The sequence below is a fragment of the Dasypus novemcinctus genome, chromosome 14 (genome assembly GCF_030445035.2).
Source record: "Dasypus novemcinctus isolate mDasNov1 chromosome 14, mDasNov1.1.hap2, whole genome shotgun sequence".
Lineage (NCBI taxonomy): Eukaryota > Metazoa > Chordata > Mammalia > Cingulata > Dasypodidae > Dasypus > Dasypus novemcinctus.
In genome coordinates, this window is record NC_080686.1 from 65,373,457 (window position 1) to 65,390,694 (window position 17,238).

General features: G+C 39.5%; 1 long non-coding RNA gene and 1 other non-coding gene across 2 annotated transcripts; one reads left to right on the plus strand and one right to left on the minus strand.

Moving 5' to 3' along the window:
- Positions 1 to 801: 801 nt before the first annotated feature.
- LOC111759981 (uncharacterized) lies at positions 802 to 16,854 on the plus strand. Its single transcript, XR_002793801.3, has 3 exons — positions 802 to 880; positions 15,264 to 15,364; positions 16,796 to 16,854. It is a non-coding gene; the product is annotated as an uncharacterized lncRNA (long non-coding RNA).
- Positions 3,342 to 3,411, minus strand: TRNAG-CCC (transfer RNA glycine (anticodon CCC)). Its single transcript has one exon. It is a non-coding gene; the product is annotated as a tRNA-Gly (tRNA).
- Positions 16,855 to 17,238: the final 384 nt, after the last annotated feature.

Sequence of the window (17,238 nt, forward strand, 5' to 3'; positions counted from 1 at the left end):
AATTCCAATGATTTGAAATCATTCTTGAGGATTTGGAAAAACTTAGAAGGCAGGCAAAGCAAGGAAAATGAAGATCAATATGAATTGTGATCCTGTGCGGTGAAAAATAGTTGCATATTCATAATAATATAATTACTCCGTATTGATTTTCATCGATATCAAAAGCAGAGGTTGGAAGATACTTTATCCCTCCCTCTTAAATTTTGGAATTATGTTATAAATTCTGCATAGTGAGGCAAGTTTACTAACCCTGATATTGTGCAGCCTAAGGGTTGCATTGCCTCTCAGACGTTAGGATATCGTATTGTATAGTTTAAAAATAGTCTTTTTAAATGAAGAACTAGCTCTGTGGCTCATATTTATGAACGCTTTGTGTGTGGGAAAAATGAGTGCTCCCATATTTTAACTTTGTAATGACGGCATTTTTACAAAATAAAGCTTTGCATATCTCAAAAAAGGAAAAAGAAAAGAAGCAGAGGTTGGGAGGTGGAAAGGAAAAATGTAGTAAAAGAAGGGCAGGAAAACTAATATTCTTTTCTTCCAAAGTATGAAATCAGAAAATACTATTAATAACTTTAGCAGATGGAGCAACAATAACAACAAGATAAATGCGTATTATTTCATATTAGAAAGGTCACTAACAGACGGTCCAAAAATAGTGATAGAATGATATTAGGAGGCGGAATCAAAGAGCAGTTAGGGAGCAGCATGAGTAAATTTTCCTATCATGTTGGTAACTTAATAGATAATATCTAAAAATTATTTTAAAATTAATAGCAATTAAGTATTTTCTTTTAGGTGGGAAGGTAACCATCAGAAATACTAAAAACAGAAAGCTGTTAGAAAAGTTACAAGTTTCTTCCTAGGAGCTGGACTAGAGGTAAGTCTATTGCTTTCTGTGTTAATTTCTAACACATTATTTGATATTTTAAGTCATGGGCATTCATGCTTTTATTCATTCATTACTTTTTTATTGAGTTCTACTATGTGCCTGTTACTCTAAGCATTGCAGACAGAGTAATGATTAATACCAGATCTCCTCTCTTTATGATTCATGTGTTTTAGTGAAAGGAATTAGACAATGCTTATAATATGCTTTAAATACTGTGATAAATACTGTATGAAGAAAGCAGGGTATTTGTATTTATGGAGTCACTGGGTTGATGGGTAGTCAGAGAAGTCTTTTTTAAGGTGTCATTTGAGCTGAGGGTAGAATGATAAGGAGAGAGTGATACCAATTTTTAAGGGAAGGGCATTCCAGGTGAAGGAAATTAGTACCAAAAAACATGAGTCAGGAATGAGATAGCTCAAGGGACAGAAAGATTACATAACATTTATGTAATCTAAAACTTCTTTAAAAAAAAATATGTTGGGGAGGGGGACACAGAAAGAAACCACCCTGAATAAAAGGGGTCAAGTGTTGGGAGATGAAGATAAGAGATGAAGCTGTGCCTTGAAATCCAGGGGTTTAAAAATTATTATTATTTTTTAGAGATTTATTTGTTTATTTCTCCTCCCCACCACCTCCCCACATTGTCTACTCTCTGTGTCCGTTCACTGTGCGTTCTTCTGTGTCTGTTTGTCTTCTCTTTAGGTGGCACCGGGAACTGATCCTGGGACCTTCCAGAGTGGGAGAGAGGGGCTCAATCTCTTGTGCCACCTCAGCTCCCTTGTCCGCTGTGTCTCTTATTGTCTCTCCTCCGTGCATCTCTTTTTTGTGTCATCTCGCTGTGCCAGCTTTCCACTCGGGCCAGTTTGCCATGTGGGCCAGCACTCCTGTACAGGCCAACTCTCCCGAGCGGGCTAACACTCCTGTGTGGGCTAACACTCCTGCACAGGCCAGCACTCCTGCGTGAGCCAGCACTATGCTTGGGTCAGCTTGTCACTCAGGCCAGCTCGCCTTCACCAGGAGGCCCGAGGGATCAAACCTTGGACCTCCCATATGGTAGATGGGAGCCCAATCGCGTGGGTCACATCCACTGCCCCAGGTTTTATTTTAAATGCAATGGGAAGCTTCTGGAAAATTTAAGCAATTGATAGTAATATATTTTGCTTCATGATCTTAAAAAACTGAATGCTATAAGGAGAATGGACTGTGGGAAAGATAGAGCTCAATGGATTTTCATAAACTTAATATACCAGTGAATTGATGATAAATGTTTAACAATTGGTTTTCTGGAGAAAAAAATGTATAAACACACACACACATAGGTTTATCTTAAATTTACTGATATAGAGAATGTATAGCACATAATTTACAGATAATAACATATACAAGACTCTTTGTTGTAACCTTTTGATAGTCAATTGATTCTCACAGAATGCTTTCATTCCACCATACAGATGTGCAGTTGTATCTATACCACTATGTGTTATATAATTCCACAGTACAGATCCAATACACATCAAAAGCCTCAAGAGCATAGATAATAGTAAAACATAGTAAATTAATCAGGAACTTTTTTTTAGATTATTTATTTTATTTATTTCTCTCCCTTTTCCCCCTACCCCCATTGTCTGCTCTCTGTGTCCATTTGCTGCATGTTCTTCTTTGTCCACTTCTGTTATTGTCAGCAGCGCGGGAATCTGTGTTTCTTTTTGTTGTGTCATCTTGTTGTGTCAGCTCTGTGTGTGTGCGGTGCCATTCCTGGGCAGGCTGCACTTTCTTTCACGCTGGGCGGCTCTCCTTACGGGGTGCACTCCTTGTGCGTGGGGCTCCCCTATGCGGGGGACACCCCTGCGTGGCAGGGCACTCCTTGCGCGCATCAGCACTGCGCATGGGCCAGCTCCACACGGGTCATGGAGGCCCGGGGTTTGAACCGCGAACCTCCCATGTGGTAGATGGACGCCCTATCCACTGGGCCAAGTCTGCTTCCCATAATCAGGAACTTTTGAGTAGCTTTATTTTAAGGATAATTTATTTGTTGGTTTATATAATTTAATTTTTGATGATAGCTGTGTTTAATTACTGGCTCATAAAATTCCTGCAAATGAAGGCCATCAGCTGTCATAGCTGGCTTGCATGGGCTCTAGCTCACCATTAAAATTCATCCATGCAGCCAGTGCTGGAGAAGAAACAGACACCTCAGAAGGCCCCTCCGGCTCCTTCTAGGTAATCACTATCCTGACTTCACAGACTTCTGAGGTGAAAAAATTTTATTTGGATTTCTAAATATGATTTGAAAGTTTGTAATGTTTTCTAAGCACCATAGCCACCACAACAGAAAAACAGCCAAAATAAGCAATGAACACTTAAAATTCATTTAAAGTTATACATTAATCAACACTTCATTACATTTAATTGCATTTCTTGAAATGCCTTGTTTTTTTTTTTGGAGGGGTGGTGGTACCAGGGATTGAACCTAGGACCTCATACATGGGAGGCAGGCACTCAACCACTGAGCTACACCCATTCCCAAAATGCCTTGCTTCTTTCATGATTTAGATATCTTTTTTCATATTTGGTGTTTGATAAAAGATTGTTTTATTCATCTTCATTTCCAGCATGAATCTCTAGTCCGTATGACCTACCTTGGAGATATTGCATGTTCAGTTCCAGACCAGTGCAATAAAGCAAATTGTGCAATAAAGATAGTCACAAGAATTTTTGGGTTTCCCAGTGCACATAAAAGTTATGTTTACACTATATTGTGATCTATTAAGTGTGTGATATTTTGGCTGGTGAAGGGTTTTGCCTCAATGTTGATAACTGCTGACTTGTCAGGGTGGTGGTTGCTGAAGATTGGGGTGGCTGTGGCAATTTCTTAAAAATAAGACAATAATGAAGTTTGTAGCTTTGGTTGACTCTTCTTTTCACGAAAGATTTCTCTGTAGCAGGTGATGCTGATTGATTGTATTTTACCCAGAGTAGAATTTCTTTCAAAATTGGAGTCAATCATCTCCAATGCTGCCACTGCTTTATCAACTAAGCTGAAGTAATATTCTAAATCCTCTGTTGTTATTTCAACAACATTCACAGCATCTTCAACAGGAGTAGATTCCATCTTAAGAAATCTCTTTCTTTGCTCTTCACAAGAAGCAACTCCTCATTCATTAAAGTTTTACCATGAGATGGCAACAATGCATCTTCAGGCTCCACTTCATAATTCTAGTTCTCTTGCTATTTCTACCACATCTGCAGTGACTTCCTCCACTGAAGTCTTGAACCGTTCAAAACCCACGAGAGTTGAAATCCACTTCTTGCAAACTCCTGTTAGTGTTGCTATTTTGACCTCCTCCCATGAATCATAAAAGTTCTTGACATCTAGAATGGTGAATCCGTTCCAGAAGGGTTTCAATTTACTTTGCCCAGATCCATAAGAGGACTCACTATCTATGGCAGCCATAGCCTAATGGAATGTAGTTATTAAATAATGACTTGAAAGTTTAAATTACCCTTTGATCCAAGGGCTGCAGAATGGATGCTGTGTTAGCAGGCATAAAAGCAATGTTCATCTTGTTGTACATCTCCATCAGAGCTCTTGAGTGACCAGGTTCATTGTCAATGAGCAGTAATATTTTGAAAGGACTCTTTTTCTGAGCAGTAGATCTCAACAGTGGGCTTAATATATTCAGTAAACAATGTTGTAAACAAAGGTGTTGTCATTCAGGCATCGTTGTTCCTTTTAAAGAGCACAGGCAGAGTAGATTTAGCATAATATTTAAGGGCCCTAGGATTTTTAGAATGGTAAATGAGCATTGGCTTCAACTTAACTCACTAGCTGCATTAGCCCTAACAAGAGAGTCAGCCTGTCCATTGAAGCTTTGAAGCCAGGCATTGACTTCTCCTCTACAGCTATGAAAGTCTTAGATGACATCTTCTTCCCATATAAGGCTGTTTCATCTACATTGAAAATCTCTTGTGTAGTGTAGTCACCTTCATCAATTACCGTAGCTAGATCTTCTGCATAACTGCTGCAGTTTTTACTTCAGTACTGGCTTTTGCGCCTTGCTCTTTGATGTTATGGAGATAGCTTCTTTCCTTAACCTCATAAAACAATCTCAACTAACTTCAAACTTTTCTACTGCACCTTCGTCACCTCTCTCAGCCTTCATAGAATCGAAGAGAGTTAGGGCCTTGCTCTGAATTAGGCTTTGGTATAAGGGGATGTTGAGGCTGGTTTAATCTAAGAAAGGCTGCTTTGCTTTCTTATCATTCATGTGTTCCCTGGAGTAGCAGTTTTAATTTCCTTCAAGAACTTTTCCTTTGCATTTACAACTTGGCTAACTGGTGCAAATGGCCTACCTTTCAGCGTCTCTCATCTTTCCACATGGCTCTTTCAATAAGTGGAATCATTTCTAGTGTTTTTTTTTTCTTTTTTTCCCCTAGCTTTTGATTTAAAGTGGAAGGGATACTCTTCCCTTCACTTGATTTCTTAAAGGCCATTGAAGGATTATTAACTGTTCTAATTTTAATGTTGTTGTGTCTCAGGGCATAGGGACACCTGAGGAGAGGAGGAGAGATGGGAGAACCGCTGATTGGTGGAGCAGTCAGGACACATACAACTTTTTTTTTCCTGCCTCAAGTTTATTTGTACAAACAGGACAGGAGGACCCCAGCCCCATGGAGATGGCAGCCCAGGGGTCACACCAGTCCTTCCATGCGCTCACCCTGGCAGACAGAAGGCTCTACTCAGGTGCCTTCGTGGGGGGACTGGGAACCTTAGGGAACCTGACCTGGAGCAGTTGCCTGAGCCAGAGCAGCAGCCTGGGTCTTGGTTTGATCCTTGGCCTTGGCCTTTGGTCAGGAGAGTCTGAGACCCTTGGCGATGCCGGCACAGCACGCTTCCCGAGCTTAGAGTGGGCATTGTGGGCAAGTCGATTGAGCTTGGGCTGTCACTCTTCGCGATCTTGGGCTTGACCTCCTTGGGCTTTACAAGGGCCTTGATGGCCTGTGCACGTGCACCCATGGCCTTGGCATTGTTGGCTTGCATCTTCTTCAGGCACTTCTTGTTGACACATACAACTTTAGTGGACTAAGTTCATCGTCCTACATGGGTTGGTTTTGTGGTTCCCCCAAACATTTATAATAGTAACATCAAAGATCATTGACCACAGAGCACGACAATAGATATAATGGTAATGGAAAAGTTTGAAATATTGTGCAAGTTACCAAAATGTGACACAAAGACACAAAGTGGCACATGCTGCTGCAAAAATGGCACCAATAGATTTGCTTGACACAGGGTTGCTATAAACCATCAATTTGTAAAATAATACAATATCTGCTGAGTGCAGTAAAGCGAGGCACATGAATACAGAATACAAGGCATGCCCATACTTGAGGTCTCTAAATGGATGCCCCTGCCCAAGGGCCCATTTTGACTTTATGAAGCTTGCTGGGGCCCTTCCACAGAACCTGGAACCGAAACCCTAGCAGACACCACCGTGTGCCTGGTCCTCACTTGGGTTTACAACATTTGAGAAAGAGGTATCATCAGCAGACAACAGAGGCTGACTACCCTGGTCACATTCTCATCTCTCCTCAGTTTTTCTATAAATCAATGCGCAATCAACCTCACTGGCTCTGAGCTCTTGATTTGCATGTGAATTGGTTTGTGCTGTCCCAAGCGGATCTTTGAAAGTTCTTAATTCTGCTTCAAGTATTTCAATTGCTTGTGAAACCATTGTGGTATCCCTTCCACCAATTTGCAGATCTGTGGCAAGTAAGCACACTTGAGATTCTGCTATTAGGTTTTGCTTCCTTTCTTTCTGGTTCCTTTTGTAATGTCTTTTCTTCTCTGAAATCATCGTCAAATGCACTTGAAAACATACTTTAAAATCCTGTGGATGACTGACCTCAGAGGAGAGCACTACCACCACTGCTTCTCAACTATGGAATAATTAAGTACTTAAGCTTTTATAAAAATTGTACGCACTGATCACCAGGCTGAGGGCTGGTATTATCTGGCTTCTGGAGGCACCGCATGGATATAAAGTCAGGGTTGGGAGGGGCTGGGACATTTGTGGAGATGGGGGTAGGGGTTGCATGGGCCTCCCCAACATTTGAGAGGGAAAAATAATTATTCCTCTCAAACCAGCTGTCTAAATTATAAAATATAAGTCATGGCTCTATTTGTCTTGTGAAAATGTAAACCTATCTAATTTTTCATCCAGACCCAAAATTAAAAAAAAGTAGGAACACGACCGAGCTTCTGACCTGTAACCACACAGACTTTTGGCATTGATACGCAGCTGGTGCTTTGCCTGTTTCTTCATGTGGACTTATTTGTTCTCGTCAACAAATTTTTGTAAGGCTTGGTACACACATTTTTGTTGGGGTTGTTCTCCTTTAGAGGTCTGAAATTTCAACTGTGGTCAGTTGTGTGTGCCTGTGTGAGTTTTGTTTTGGATCTGTGGTTACTTTTGAACATTGCCGAAACAAAAGTCTGTTATTATTTTTTTACAAAATATGCTGGTATTTCATTGTAAATTGAGAAATGATGCCAAGGGTGGTAATATACGATGGAGGGCTTTCTTATCACCAACAATTAATCAAATTTCCTCTACTGGTCAGAGAATGGTGCAGTTTCCACTTGGGATCCTGTATATAGTTTGAAGTTCACGAAATTGCATTATAAGGAGTAGTAACATAAATTGACCTGCAGATTACAAAAAGTCCCAGTAACAAATAAAACCCACAAAACTTGGTTTTAGTGGTTGGAATATAGTACTACAAAAAATATAGCATTCTGTTACTTATACTTACTTTTCCCTGGCATTTAAAAAAATCAGTCATGACGAATTTTGATGGAAACAGCTTTGAAATTTTTCAGAAACCTTTGAAAACTTTCAGGAAGCACGAAAAGATTGAAAATATCGCAACTTGGGAGTAAATATTAATTTTTGTGGTAAAGTCACTGCTAATAGATTACCTTCTGTTTGTTCAAAACCAGTTGACAAGATTACAATAAATCTGACATTCCTAGGTGAAAATATTTTCTTTTTCTTGGAAAATAGTTTTTACTTCCTTCTCCCCCAAAATACTGCCTTTTCTTCTCTCTCTTTAAATTTTTGGCATCGCTATCTAAATACAACATAATGTTTCCCATTTTAACCACTTTTAAGTGAACAATTCAGTGGTGTTAATTACATTCACCTTGTGCTACCATCATCACCATCCATTACCAAAACATTTCCAGCCCTGCCCTTGGTACCCTGTAATCTTTCTGTCTCTACAAATTTGCATATTTTAGTTATTTCATGTAAGTGAGATCATGCATATTTGTCAGCATTGACTTTTTTTTTTCAGTTTAGTATATTTTAATACCAAACTTACAAGAACAACACAGAAGACAGATAACATTAAAAACATGTACTTGCATGTCGGACAACTCAGAAAAGTATAGTGAATGGATGGAATCGACTGTATGAGAAAAATGCTACAACCACCATTTAGTTGCCATCACTAAAAACTTTACTTCTTTTTTAGAAAATCCAAATGCTGGCATTGTCCAGAAAAATTTAACAGGTTTATTTATAATTGTTATAAAGCTGAACTGTTGAAACTTGTCCACTGAAGCCTTTTGACTTATATTAATGCTTTATATCCCCTCATTTATATTAAAAATTTACACACAAATGAAAATGGAAAAACTGCCAATACCTGATTTTAGGTACCTTTTGACCCCATGAGGGGAAAAATTATCTAATGTTCAGAACTACCAATAACAAGAAGAAGAAAAAACTTTTTTTTTTCCAAGAGCGAAATGTTTCCCACAATCGCGGATTCTTAAGCTAACCATGTTCTCCGTGTACGCAGCATCCTAAATGGTTGTCTTTTGGCATAATTGCTACACGTTTGGCATGGGTAGCACACAGATTGGTGTCTTCAAAAAGGCTAGTCGGGTAGGCCTCACTAACCTCCTGCAAAGCATCCATAGCTGCGTTCTGCAAGCCCGGATCTGTTTTGAAGTCCTGAGAAATTTCTTGCACCAGACACTGGAAGGGAAGTTTGCAAATCAGGAGTTCAGTGGACTTCTGATAATTTCACAGATGCCACACTTTCAGGCCCTTAACCATGAGGGGTTACAGAGCAGAGAGGGCTCACGCTTGTGAGTAAGCCGCTCTTCTAGCCAGTTGCTTTTTTTGCCAGTTGCTTTCTGAGTGCTTTATCGCTGGTGGGTTTGCAGGCAATCTGTTTTGTACGGGCCAAGATGTAGAGACCTCCTTACTTAGCCCCTCCTTGGGCTGGAGCTTTGAGCAAGAGGCAGCGCTGGTGCTGGAGAGCGGCTGCAGACCCAGCATTTACATTTTAAGAGTTTATTTCATCTGCATATAAAAGCAAACTTTTAGAGCCCACTAGCTGATTTCTATAAATACACAAATTCACAATCTTTGGAATGATAGAGAATTGTTGCAGGATGTTGTAATTAAGATTATGACATTTATTATGACATTATCTTCGATTAAGAGATTTTCCACTAGCTTATTCGATACTGTTTTACAAGAAGACTGATGGTGCAATGAAAAAACAACTATTGATTTATGCGAGATAAACACAGAAAACATCAAAGACTCCTTTTAAAGAGATTTCTATTGATGAAGAAGGGGCCAAAACTAGCTTGCCATGGTTATAAAATTACTTGCAGGAAATCAGAGTCAATATGCATAAAACGAACAGTTATGCCTACGACACTGCCGCGGACACGAATGGAAAGTTAACAGTTGTAGCTAAGCCTAAATAAGGAGAACTAAGACTTTCCCCGCCCCCCCATGCAGTCATGTTCTGCCCATCTCTAGATTTAGTCAAATGAGGCCTGGAGAGAAATGCCATGGTTCTCTTAAGACTGTAAATTCTAAAAAAAAAATAAAGACTGTAAATTCTGGGGAGTGGGTGTGGCTCAGTGGTTGAGCACCTGCTTCCCATGTATGAGGTCTTGGAGTCAATCCCCAGTACTTCCTTAAAAAAAAAAATTCCAGTATTTATTTATCTGAGAGAATACTGGCGAGAGAAACATTTATGAATGTAATTGGAAGTGTCACACACTGAAGCTATGTAATTTTTTTAAAAAAGCCTGTGGAACTAGGTGCCATAGGTCATCATTATCAGCTGTGAGGAACTTCCAGAGAGTATTGAAAGACTCTCAAGTTTCAATGACTGGCTCTTTAAATACAGAGAAGTAGCTAGTGAATGGAGCAGTTGTAACAATTTCCAAATTTGACTTTCCACTTGTTCAAAGTGTCTTTATTACATGCTATGTAAGTATGTGGTTAGGTAATAGAAAATTATCACTGTTGTCATTTTATGATTTCTAAAATAGTTTCCTATTGACAAGAATTAAATAAAATATCCCCTATCATTTTGATTACAAGTATCTATTGTTAACTATTGTTGGGGCTAACTTAAATCAGAATACGTTGAAGAGAAGAAAGTACAAACGTGTGCCCTTCGGTTTACTTTCATTGTTGAATGTGATGAGATATCAAGTTGTGGTGCTTTTGTTGAGAAAAGCCAATGTAAACCTGAGGCCAATGAGGTGAAGAAGTACCTGGCACCTCGACATCCTAAATTATATTTCAGACATCGTGGATTCATGAGAAGAACCATATTTTGGAAAAACTAGAATCTTACCAAATGATTTTGTCCCAAATCAAAATCCTTATTTTGAAGCATTCTATAAGGTTGCTCAACCTATTCCAAGCTAAAGTATCCCGAGGTAACTGGAGAGAACCTGGTGAAGCCTCATGCCCTGAAATTGGTTTATTTGGGGACTTGAAGCTGAGGAGGAATAGTTCTTTGGCATTACACCATATTTATAATATTTTCCTGATATTTTGAAGCAGATCTTCTGAAAATTGAAAATAATACACGTTCCCTTTAGCATGGAAAAGAACAAAACCATAGACTTTTTTATTCTATCTTATAGGTTTTATTATTTGCATATCAATGCCATCAAAGGAAAAAAAAAACAGATTTTCTGAGTCTATTTTTAAAAATACATATGCCACTGATTTCTTCAAAACTATGAAAAGTCTTGGCCAAGCAAACTTTGATGGAAAGAAAACTCCAAGTTCAGGTCATAGAAGACGCCCCTGTGAATCTTGGCAGCTCCTCTGGAAGTGCTCCTTCTAGAAGAAAGCAGCTCTGCATGTGAGCCAGCCTGCATCAGGGCCAGATACTGTCAACAGTTCTGTCTACTGTTGTAAATATCTCCAACTTCCTTAAAGCCAGGGCTTTGAATCACCATTTTTAAAGAGGTTTTATTAAATAATAATAGCAGAATATCAATCATGCACAAGAAATGTTTATTGAGCTTAAAGAGAAATTTATATGTGTGCTTAAGAGAAAATGATAAAAGCAAGCCAACTTGTCCAGCTGTTCTACTGGAAGTAGTTGGTCCACAGTTTGGCTTATTAGGTGAACTTTTTGGTTATATTGAATAGGGTAAATTTTTTCAGTTCAAGGTCCTCTAGTCACCAACATGGTTCTGCTGGGAAAACAAAACAAAACAAAACAAAACAAAACAAAACAAAACAAAACAAAACAAAACAAAACAAAACACCATACCAGCTCTTCTGGCCAAGTCTAAATGCTTGGAAAAAATACATTGGAGGGACAAAACTTCAAATTTTCCACTGCTGAAGCAAATATTTCTACAGACTGGGACTGAGAATGATGAAAAACTTTCTCAAATTCTCTGCATTCAGAAAACTAGAGACCTGAAATTTAGAATGCTTTTGTGTGTTACTTCTACTCCACTCTTCAAGTGGAAAGTGCATCTGTAATCATTTCCTTGTTGACATGGAGACCAATAATGAGGCAGACCTTGCCAAAGATAACTTCATTAACTTGAGGACAAAGGAAATGAAGTAACAGGAATTCATTTTGAAGAGTTGCAGACAATCCTGGTTTTCCTGATTCAAGTCCAACCTTGACTGGCTAAAGGGGCACTTTTGCCATTTGCTACCATATTCCTTTGTGAGTGAGCCAGGGTTTCAACATTCATTACCATCAAAACAAAAGTTAAAATCAGTTGTATCAGTGTGATATTGTTCGCCATATCTCAACCACACAACTTCTTATAAAACCAAGGATTAGCATCTTTTTCCCTATTACTTTTTTTTTAAAGATTTATTTATTTTATTTACTTCTCTCCCTTTCCCCACCCCAGTTGTTTGCTCTCTGTGTCCATTCGCTGTGGACACAGCGTGTGTATGTTCTTCTGTGACTGCTTCTATCCTTATCGGTGGCCCCGGGAATCTGTGTTTCTTTTTGTTGCATCATCTTGTTGTGTCAGCTCTCCGTGTGTGTGGTGCCATTCTTGGGCAGGCTGCACTTTCTTTCGCACTGGGTGGCTCTCCTTACGGGGCGCACTCGTTGCGCTTGGAACTCCCCTACGTGGGGGACACCCCTGCATGGCACAGCACTCCTTGCACGCATCAGCACTGCACATGGGCCAGCTCCACACGGGTCAAGGAGGCCCAGGGTTTGAACCTCAGACCTCCCATGTGGTAGACGGATGCCCTAACCACTGGGCCAAGTCTGCTTCCCTCCCTATTACTTTTGAGCAGAGTTAAAACTTACTTTTTGGTCTGTGTGAACAACTTTAATTTGTTTTATTTTTATTTTTCAAGAAGTGGCTTTTAGTTTTTTGCTTAAAAAATCAAATTAGAAAATCATAACTTTTTTGGTAATTCCCTTGGAGAAGGAAAAGCATTTGCAAGGCAATAAAGTTAATAGTAGGACAAGTTAAACATGTGTATTTATGCGCACTTTTCTGAGAGAGAAGTCCATATTTTTCATTAGATTCTCAATATAGTATGTAACTCAAAAAATGTCTCAAACCATAGCTATAACTAGAAATTACAGCACTGTTTTCAAAATATAAGAATCATAATTGATTTTTTTGAACTTTGTAAACCCAGTCAAGAGACAGCAGGAACACACGGACTCATACAAACCCACTCTTCCCAATTCCAAACCCCACTCATTTTCTTGCCTAGCATCTCGATTTTAGTATGTCTGTTTTTAGTTTTTGTCAGTGATTGGGGGATTCAGACCAATTTTGTTTAAATGACTTTTAGATTTCTTTCATCTTTTTAATTTAAATGTGTGAGTAACAGGGATGATTTTCAATGAAGCAAAAGACATAATTTATCTAGCTCTATTCATTTTCCAATGTCTTTTTAATGAAGAGTGACTGACAAAGACAAGGACTCCAAAAATGCATTTGTAAGGTTTATTCATTATTTAGACAGCAACCAAGCACATTCCACTTAATTCTTTGATTCATTCATTGTTGGTAGAAAAAATCCTTTTTTAAGCAGAATAGCCTTTCGTACATGAGGGCATCACTATTCACACATCCTCAATAGGATATGTGCCTTGAGATATTATTTTCATAGTAGAAGAGACCATTTAGTGTTCATCTGTTAACAGCTATCAGCCAATTCTCTGCACAGGCAGGTTTTATCTATGGCTTGGAAAAACCAACTGGCCCACCAAAGAGTTCATCTGTCCCCAACTGAATGACTTAGAAATTATAACTTACCACAATGATAAGATTTTTTTCCCTTAGTTCTCCCACATCCTTAGATTTTCCTTTTTCCATCAACCCATTCCAGATACCACTTTTGACAACTTTACATTTCAAAGACGTATCCCGTCCACTGACAGTGCAGTCCTCTTCTTGGGGTCTGGGTGTGGCTCCTTGTAGTCCAACTTAAGATGAGAAGTTATCCCTCCCTTCTGCAAGGTCCAGTGATTAAGATGAGGTAAAGTCAAGGTCAGCTCTTTCAGCTCAACCCTGGAAGTGAGCACCAATTTATATTTTGGCCCCTAGGCATCTCCTTTACCTCACCCTAGTCCTGACCTTGTTGCTCACATTTTCTAATAACGTAAAACAGAGGAACACAGAATGACTAAATTAATCACTTGCAGCTGGGAAAAGAAAATGGAAGACACACAGCAGTCACAGGTGAACAGAAATTCTGAAATACTCCAGGCATTCATATCCTTAGGCTCCACCTCTGCTATCTGGGAGGAACTTTCCATTGTTTGTGTGGCTTCTGGATCCATCCCCTGGCAAAATTTTCAGTGTGCATCATCTCCTTGGCCACAGCTAAAGTGCACAGTGAGGAGGGAGGAAGATTAGGGGCTCACATCTTGAACAGTAAAATGCTTTTTTAGTTGGGATGTCGAAAACTTTCTAAGCTGCTCGTCTCTTTACTTCCAGTCAGTTCCATGGGCCAGTAACCACACCCAAAGTTCTTTCCTAGACGTAGTTTTCAAGACTGCCTTATTTTTGTGTGCTCTCTGCTTGCTTCTTTCAACTTCATGATGGCTTCCTAAAAACTATCAGCCTTGGGCTGGAAGACCACTGTCTGATCTTTGGTGTAAAAGTGAGTCACTCTGTTCACCTGCAAAATTCTCTTGAGCCTTTGTTGCTCAAAGTCTTTTGTGTTTTCATCTATTATATTTTGCAGTCGAAAAACAGTTGGGCTTAACAAATCTTAAAGACTCTGAATTTCTGGGCTTTTATCTATTCCCTTTCACTGCTGCTTGTAAATTGGCCAGTTCTTTTCTAAGTTCATCCCTTTCTTGTAATAGCTTGTAACATACATTGCTAATGTTCTTCTTTCTAGTTTCTTCCCCTAGCTCTGCAAATTCAATAAGATATCCAAAATATCGTAGGTGACAATTTTACCAAGTTTTTGGTCACTGTATCATGTGGCTCTCCAGCCATTTAGCCTGCCCTATCTGTTTCCTTGCTGCATAATGCCTGATACCACAAAGTTCAGTCTATTTTTAAACAGTATTTTCAGTACTAATTTCTGTGTCAGTTGGGATAAGTAATTCTGGTGCTATAACAAACAACCCCAAAACCTCGGTGGCTTGACCTCACAAAGTATTTCTTGCTGATGACATAGTCAGTGCAGGTCAGTAGCATGCTCTGCACCCTACAGTCATTCAGAGACCTGACCTCTTCAAGGGCCTCAGACTCCACCCCTGAATACTCTATTTGGGGCCAGGTGCAGGAAGAGAGAGTACGGGAAGTATGTTATAGAAAATTTAAAGGCCATGTCTGAATGTGACTGATAACACTATGTCTGCATTTCATTGGCCAGAACCCAGTTCCCTGGGCCCACCTGAATACAAGAGTAACAGAATAAATATTCCATAAATGTTTGTTGAATGAATAAAGCACTGCTTTAACCCAGTGCTTGCTAAGGCTCTTTGTCCTCCCGTTAAATCTCTGAGGAAGCAAGCTTTATTTGAGCTTCTTTCTATCTTTTACAGATTTTTGTCTCCTCCTTTACAGGCAAGTTGACAACGATCACTTCCTTTTGCTCTTCATGACCCAGTCTACACAGTACTCTTCCTGCTCCTATACTTCTAATATGCATGGAATCTGGAATCCAGGTAACACACTTATTAGAATCCTGTGGAGTACAGGACTGCGTGGTTTGTGAGTCAGGACCAAAAGGTATTCACAACCTCATTAGGAAAAAAAATGCCTGAATTCTTGCAAGTCCTATGTGTTCAAGGATCATGATGCATACAACCTACTCTTGAATAGAGAATAGATAGATAAATAGATGGACAGATTTATAGATGCATTGATAGACAGATAGATGGATAGATAGAATATGACAAATGTGTCAAAATGTTATAATTGGTGGAGCTGGGTATCTGTGGGGATAAGGGCATATTAAAGTTCTTGGTATTAGTTTTGTTTTATTTTTGCAACTGCCTTGTAAGTTTGAATTTATTTCAAAATAAATTTTAAGGGGAGAAAAAAGTGAAAAAGGAAAGTCCAGTGAAGAAAGTGTAGTGATCTGGAAGTTCAGAAAGTATTTCAAGGATCAATTGAGTCAAGCGCTGCTGATAGGCCAACTAAGATGAAGATTGAAAATTTGCCTTTGGCTTAGCAACGAGGAGCCAGCAGTTGCACTGCAGTATAGGGGTGGAGGCCGAAAGAGGATTGGAATGGATGTAGGAGACAATTGTAAGAATAAGGAAGTGCGTTAAAGCCCATGCTAACGGAAAGGGCTCAACCAAGACTGGACAGACTGCCCCCCCATACTAGACGGCTCTGCAGGGCTCGTGATGTCCTGCCGGAGCCTCAGACATCTGCACTGAGCAACTCAGATTTGAGGAAACTTATTATGCTGGGGGGCATGGACCCCAGGACAAGACCATATCAGCAGGGGAGGGATTTACAAAATGGGGCAGGACGGTCATACCTGGAACTCATGGGAAGGAGGTGCTCTCACGGAGAGGGAAGACAAGCCTGGAACCGGGGCAAGAGAGATGTGCTTGTTTGCCATTGCTACAAAACAAATTCGCATAAACTTAGGGCTTCAAACAACACACATTCATATTTCTGGGCCAGAAGTCCAGGTGGGCTCAGCTAAGTTCTCTACTGTAAGGACAAATGCTAAACAAGCTCCTTGCCAGTCTTAGAACTCAAGAGTGTTTTCTCAAGAACTGAGAGCTATCTCTTTGAAAAGCAAGCACCAAGGAAGATAATGGTCTATCCATTTCCTGGAGTCACCTCATTCCAAATTGCAAGCCTACCCCAGATCATAAAGATAAGAGAAATAGTTTGAGAACATGTATGTAATGGGTTGTATCTGCTTAGCTCCTTTAAAAGGGTGAGCTTTTTTCTGTCTTTGTAATCTCTTCAGGCGATTGCCTGTGATGCATCACATTCTGGTTTAAAGCTTATTCAGTAGTAATTTTTTTTTTCTTTTCTTTCTCTTAAATAAAAAAGGGAAAAAGAAAGACCTGGGTTCTTACAATATCTATTTTATTTTCTCACAGTCATTGTGGTTGCTTTTTGTTTCTTAGCTGTGTTCCTGCGAAGCTGTATCTTCCTGAGCTTAAGAAAAGTGAGAGGTTTTAAATAGGTAAATTTTTTTATTATAAAGCAATTTCAATAGATCTTTGATATTGTTAAATTCCAAGGATATTGCTTTGTCTTTAATTTCAGAGTACCATATCAAGCAGGTACCCTAAAATTATGAGCCTTTTATTTTTTATTTTTTTAAAGATTTATTTATTTATTTTATTTATTTCTATCCCCCCCCCCCAAGTTGTCTGCTCTCTGTGTCTATTCACTGCATGTTCTTCTTTCTCCACTTCTGTTGTCAGCGGCACGGGAATCTGTTTCTTTTTGTTGCGTCATCTTGTGTGTCAGCTCTCCGTGTGTGTGGCACCATTCCTGGGCAGGCTGCACTTTCTTTCGCTCTGGGAGGCTCTCCTTACAGGGCACACTCCTTGAGCGTGGGGCT